General features: G+C 38.2%; 1 pseudogene; it reads left to right on the top strand.

Annotated features, from left to right (window-relative positions):
- Positions 1 to 4,308: 4,308 nt before the first annotated feature.
- On the top strand, positions 4,309 to 4,878 carry LOC100626899 (ubiquitin-conjugating enzyme E2 E1 pseudogene; annotated as a pseudogene).
- Positions 4,879 to 7,021: the final 2,143 nt, after the last annotated feature.

Below are 7,021 nucleotides of genomic sequence, written 5' to 3'. Positions count from 1 at the left end.
TGCCAGGAGTGGGGACAGCACATACTTAGAGGGAACAGAACCAACTCAGACTTGACCCTCAGAGATTTTTCTCTAGCACCTTGGGACCTAACCTTGCCCCTGGTGCTAGCCACTGAACATAGGAGAAGTCTTGGCTCTGGCTCTAGCCCCTCCATCTCTAGTACCACCCCCTATCAAATTGATAATTGCCATCACATCCTGGGGGAAGATGTGACCCATGCTCACTTCATTGGCTTTCCCACTAAAGCCACTGAGCATGTTCAGACTATATAGCCATGCCCCCACATAAGGACACCCCTTCAGGACTGGGATAGTTTCACCTAATTTCGTAGAGACAGAGAAGGTTAAACAAAATCAGAAGACGAGGAATTTGTTTCAAAAGAAAAAATAACAACAGCAACAAAACCTGAAAAAACAACTAATAAAGCAGAGATAAATAATTTACCAGATAAGGAGGTCAAAGAATCAGCCATAAAACGCTAACTGAACTTGGGAAAAGAAAAGATGAACACAGTGAGAATGTTAAAAAAGAACTAGAAAATATAAAAAAGAACAAGTCAGAGCTGAAGGATACAATAACTGAAAAGAAAAGCACACTAGAAGGAATTATGAGCAGACTAGGTGATACAGAAAAATGTGTAAGTGATCTGGAATATAGAATAATGGAAAAATCACACAATCAGAACAGCAAAGGGAAAAACAAATTTTAAAAAATGAGTTCAGTTTAAGGGAAACCTGGGACAATATAGACAGTATAACATTCACATTAAAGGAGTCCAAGAAAGAGAAGAGAGAAAGGGGTAAAAAATGTATTTGATGAAATTATGTCTGACAACTTCATGAACCTTAAAAGGAAACATATCCAGGTACAGGAAGCACAGAGGGTCCCAAATGAGATGGACCTAAACAGAACCACAACAAGGCATATCATAATTAAGATGGCAAAATTTAAAGAGAGGATTCTAAAGGCAGCAAGAGAAAAATAAAGGGTAGTATATAAGGGAAACCCCATAAGACCAAAAGCTGATTTTTTTGCAGAAATTTTGCAGGCCAGAGGAGAGAAGCATGATATATTTGAAATGCTGAAAGGGAAAATTTTACAAATAGGATACTCTACCCAGTAAGATTATTATTTGGAATTTGAGGAGAGAACTTCTCAGACAAGCCAAAATTAAAAGAGTTCATCAGTACTAAGGTGACCATAAAGGAAATGTTAAGAGATTTCTGAGTGGCAAAAAAAAGGGCTACAATAAGAAAAAAGAATCTATAGGAAAAGAAAAAGTCCCACTAGTAAAGGCAATATATAGTGAAGGCTATGGATCAACCACTTAAATAAGCTAGAATGAAGATTAAAAGACAAAAATTGTGGAATCAACTATAACTACAACAAAGAGTTAAGGGGTAAACATGAAGATGTAAAAATGACAGTAAAATCACAAAATGTGGGGAAGGGGAGTTTAAAAATGTAGATCCTTTAGAAAGTGTTTGTACTGAAATGACTACCATTTTAAAACAAGCACATGTAGTTATAAGCCAACATACATGAACCCCACGGTAGCCACAAGTCAGAAACCTACAACAGATACACAACAACTAGAGAGAAAGGAACACAAACATAAGAAAGTCATTAAAGCAAAAATGGGGAGCTAAAAGAAGAAAAAAAAAATAACAAAGAACTACAAAAACAACCAGAAAATAGGTAACTAAGTGTCAAGTGTATACATATCAATTGTCACTTTTACTGTTAATGGACTGAATGCTCCAATCAAAAGGCAGAGGGTGGCTGATTGGATTAAAAAAACAAGACCCATCTATATGCTGCTTACAAGATACTCACTTCAGAGCTAAAGGCACACACAGATTGAAAGTAAGGAAATGGAAGAAATATTTCATGCAAATGGAAATGACAAAATTGGAGGTAACAATGCTCATATTACACAAAGTAGACTTTAAAACAAACTCTATACTAAAGATGACGAAGGGCACTATATAATGATAAAGGGACAAATGCAAGAAGAGGATATAACATTCATTAATATATATGCTCTAATATAGGAGCACCTAAATATAGTAAAGCAAATATTAGCAGACAATAGGAAGAATTCTATTCTATTCCTATTCTTTTTTACAGGAAGAGTTGACAATGATACAACAATAGCAGGGGACTTTAACAACCACTTACATCAATGGGTAGATTATCTAGGCAGATAAGTCAATAAATCAATAACAGTGGACTTAAATGACACATCAGACTAATTGGACTTAATAGATACCTGTAGGACATTCCATTCCAGAAAAGCAGAATGTACATTCTTTTTCAGTGTACATGGAATGTTCTCCAAGATCACATGCTAACCCACAAAACAAGTCTCAACAAATTTAAAAGGGTAGAAATTATCTCAAATATTTTTTCCTACCAGAATGGCATGAAACTAGAAATCAATTATAGGAAGGAAAATGGGAAAAAAAAACCCCACAAACACGTGGACACTAAACAACATGTTATTAAAAAGCAAAGAGTCAATGAAGAAATAAAAAAAGAAATCAGAAAATACCTCGAGACAAATGAAAATAAAAACACAATTTCTGAAAATCTGTGGATGAAGCAAAAGCAATTCTAAGATGGAAGTTTATAGTGGTACAGAACTACCTCTAGAAACAAGAAAAAATTCAAACAAAGAACTTAACTTACTATGTAAAAAAAATTATTAAAAGAACAAACAAAGCCCAAAGTCAGCAGAGGAATTAAATAATAAATCAGAGAGGAAATAAATAAAATAGAGACCCCCAAAACAATAAAAAAGATCAATGAAGCCAAGAGCTAGTTGTTTTGAAAGATAAACAAAATGATAAACCTTTAGCCAAGTTCAAGAAGAGAAAAAAAAGAGAGCACCCAAATAAACAAAATAAGAAGGGAGAGGGGAGAAATAAAATCTGATATCACAGATATACAAAATATTATGAGAAAATTAGTTACATGCTAACAAATTGGACAACATAGAAGAAATGGATAAATTTCTAGAAACATACAACCTTCCAAGACTGAATTAGGAAGAAATAAAAAAAAACCCTCAACTGGTCAATAATAAGCAGCGAAACTGAATTTGTAATAATAACAATAATAATTAAAGCTCCTAGCAAATGAAAGTCCTGGACCAGATGCCTTCACTACAGAATTCTAGCAAACATAAAGAAGAACTAATACCTATCCTACTCAAGATATCCCCCAAAATTGAAGAAGAGTGACACTCCAAAATTCATTATTTTTTTGTGTTGTTTTGTGTTTTTTGGCCACACATGCAGCATGTAGAAGTTTCCTGGCCAGGGATCAAACCCATGCCACAGCTGTAACCAGAGCCATGGCAGTGACAAAGTCAGATCCTTAACCTACTGAGCCATGAGGGAACTCCCAAAATTCATTATCTGAGGCCACTATTTTTTTTTTTTTTTTTTTTTGCCATTTCTTGGGCCGCTCCCGCAGCATATGGAGATTCTCAGGCTAGGGGTTGAATTGGAGCTGTAGCTACCAGCCCACGCCACAGCCACAGCAACACGGGATCCGAACCACGTCTGCGACCTACACCACAGCTCACGGCAACTCGGGATCCCCAACCCACTGAGCGAGGCCAGGGATGGAACCCACAACCTCATGGTTCTTAGTCGGACTCGTCAACTACTGAGCCACAACGGGAACTCCATGAGACCACTATTACTCTGATACCAAAACCAGATAAGACACTACCAAAAAAGTTATAGGTGAGTATTTCTGATGAATATAGATGCAAAAGTCCTCAATAAAATATTAGCAAACTGAATTCAACTGTGTATAAAAAGAATCAAATGTCATGATCAAGTGGGATTTATTCTAGGAATACATGGATGGTTCGGTATCCATAAATCAATCAATATGATAGGCCACATCAACAAAATGAAGGATAAAAATCATATGATCATTTCAATAGTTGCAGAAAAAGCATTTATCAAAATTCAGCATCCATTCATAATTAAAAACTCTTGTCACCATGAACATAGAGGGAACATATTTCAACATAATTTATTAACATCATACTCAGTGGTGAAAACATGAAAGCTTTTCCTCTAAAATCAAGAACAAGACAAAAAAAGCACACTCTCGCCAGGTCTATTTAACACAGTATTGGAGTTCTCTCCCAGTTGAGAGAGACACGAGTGGCCAGGCCCAGCTGCAGCCAAAGCTGCAGCAGAAGCCCCCGCCGAGGCAGGGAGCAGCCAGACACAAAGAGAGGGGCTGTTTGCGGGGCAGGGTGGGGTGGGGTAGGGGGGTTCGCTATGTCGGATGACGATTGGAGGGCCAGCACCAGCTCCTCCTCATCTTCGTCCTCCAACCAGCAAACCGAGAAAGAAGCAAACACCTCCAAGAAGAAGGAGAGTAAAGTCAGAATGAGCAAAAACTCCAAAATCCTCTCCACCAGCGCCAAGAGCATTCAGAAGGAATTGACAGACATCACTTTAGACCCTCCGCCTAACTGCAGTGCTGGCCCCAAAGGCGATAACATCTATGAATGGAGATCAACCATTCTAGGGCCAGGGTCCGTGTATAAGGGTGGTGTATTCTTCCTTGATATCACTTTTACACCAGCGTATCCCTTGAAGCCTCCAAAGGTTACATTTCAGACAAGAATCTATCACTGTAATATTAACAGTCAAGAGGTTATTTGCTTTGAAAAATTGAAAGATAATTGGAGCCCAGCCCTCACCATCTCCAAAGTTCTTCTTTCTGTCTGCTCACTTCTTATAGACTATAGTCCTGCCGAACCCTTGGTGGGAAGTATTGCCACTCAGTATATGACCAACAGAGCAGAACATGGCAGAATGGCCGGACAGTGGACCAAGAGATAAATTGGGTTTTCACAATTCTTTACATTATTTGTCTGTCACAGAGAGCTGCTTATGATTTTGAAAGGGTGGGAGAGGGTGGAAGTTAGTAAAGAGGAGGGTATTTCTATAACAGATATTATTCAGTCTTATTTCCTAAGATTTTGTGGTAACTGAAGTTATCTTGCTACAGTAGACAGAATTGGTAATAGCAACTTTTAAAACTGTCATTAGTTCTGCAATATTAGCTGAAATGCAATACAGAGAAGAATAGACATTTGGGTTCAGTTGCTTGTAGTCTGTAAATTTTAAAACAGCTTAATTTTGTACAGGTTACACACATTGGGCCATTTATGTAAAGTCCTTCCAAGACTTTTTTGTTTTAAAAAAATTGGAATCTGTTTTCCCTTCTTGTAAGGGAATGCTGATATTTAACAGCTTTTAGAGACTGTCATCTCATATATAGAAAATGGACACGTGACTCTAAGACATCGTGTAGGAAATGAGTTGTTATGTATTTTATTTTATATGCCAATCTACTTTTTTGTGAAAAGGTAGAGGTTTGAATCGGGACTTGTGAAAACCTGGAGTGAAATACCTTAAGCTGTTAACTGTAAGGCCTGGACTAGGAGTTGCCCAGTGGATTGGTTATATGTTGTGGACTACTTAAGTCTGCATTTGTTACTGTGTTAATAAACAATATTAAAACAACCACCTAAAAAAAAAAGATTGGAAATCCCAGCCACAGCAATCAGATAATAAAGACATAAAAGGCATCCAAGTTGGAAGGGAAGAAGTAAAACTCACTATTTGCCAATGATGTGATACCATATATAGAAAACATTACAGTCTTCATTAAAAAAACTATTAGGGAGGAATTCCCATCTTGGCTCAGTGGTTAATGAATCCGACTGGGAACCATGAGGTTGTGGGTTTGATCCCTGGCCTTGCTCAATGGGTTAAGGATCCAGCATTGCCGTGAGCTGTGGTGTAGGTCGCAGATGTGGCTCGGATCCCACGTTGCTGTGGCTCTAGTGTAGGCCAACGGCTACAGCTCCAATTCGACCCCTAGCCTGGGAACCTCCATATGCCGCAGGAGCAGCCCAAGAAATGGCAAAAAGACAAAAAACAACAACAACAACAACAACAACAAAAAACTATCAGGGAGTTCCCGTCATGGCACAGTGGTTAATGAATCCGACTAGGAACCATGAGGTTGAGGGTTCCATCCCTGGCCTTGCTCAGTGGGTTAAGGGTCCGGCATTGCCGTGAGCTGTGGTGTAGGTCCCATACGTGGCTAGTATCCTGCGTTGCTGTGGCTCTGGCGTAGGCTGGTGGCTACGGTTCCGATTAAACCCCTAGCCTGGGAATCTCCATATGCTTCGGGAGTGGCCCTCGAAAAGGCAAAAAGACAAAAAAAAAAAAAAAAAAAAAAAAAAAGAAGAAAAAAGAAAAAAGAAAGAAAAACTATCAGAACTTGGAGTTCCCACTGTGGCACAGTGGATTAGGCATCAATCTGCAGTGTCTTGAGTCACTGCAGATGCACGGGTTTGATCCCTGGCCTGGTGCAGAGGGTTAAAGGATCTGGCATTGCCACAGCTGAGGTGTAGGTCACAGTTGAAGCTCAGATTCAATCTCTGGCTGGAAACTTCCATATGCCATGGGTGCAGCCATAAAAAAAATCTCATTGTAGAGAGTAAAATACCTGGGAATAAACTTAACCAAGGAGGTGAAAGACTTATATTCTGAAAACTATAACATTTTAAAAATAGTTTTACTGAAGTATAGTTGGTTTACAAAGTTGTAATAATTACTACTGTACAACAAAATCATTCAGTTATACATAAAACACTGAAAACCATAATATTTTTATGAAGGAAAGTGAAGATGATGCCCAAAAAATGGAAAGATATCCCATGTTCCTTGGTTGGAAGGATTAATATTGTTAAAATGACCATACTATCCAAAGAAATCTATATATTTAATGCAATCCCTATCAAAATACCCATGACATTTTGCACCCAGAACTAAAATTCATGTGGACCATAAAAAAAGCCCAAATAACCAAAGCAATTTTGAGTAAAAACAAAAGAAGCTGGAGGTGTCACACTCCCTGCATCCAGACTATACTACAAATTTACAGCAATCAAGAGTATGGTACTGGCAC

Source organism: Sus scrofa, chromosome X, assembly GCF_054392235.1.
Source record: "Sus scrofa isolate SSC_HxYL_T2T_F1_AM1 chromosome X, Sscrofa_HxYL_maternal_Yorkshire_Landrace_v2.0, whole genome shotgun sequence".
NCBI lineage: Eukaryota > Metazoa > Chordata > Mammalia > Artiodactyla > Suidae > Sus > Sus scrofa.
The sequence above is the reverse complement of the archived record's forward strand: the minus strand, read 5'-3'. Positions and strand labels throughout refer to the sequence as shown.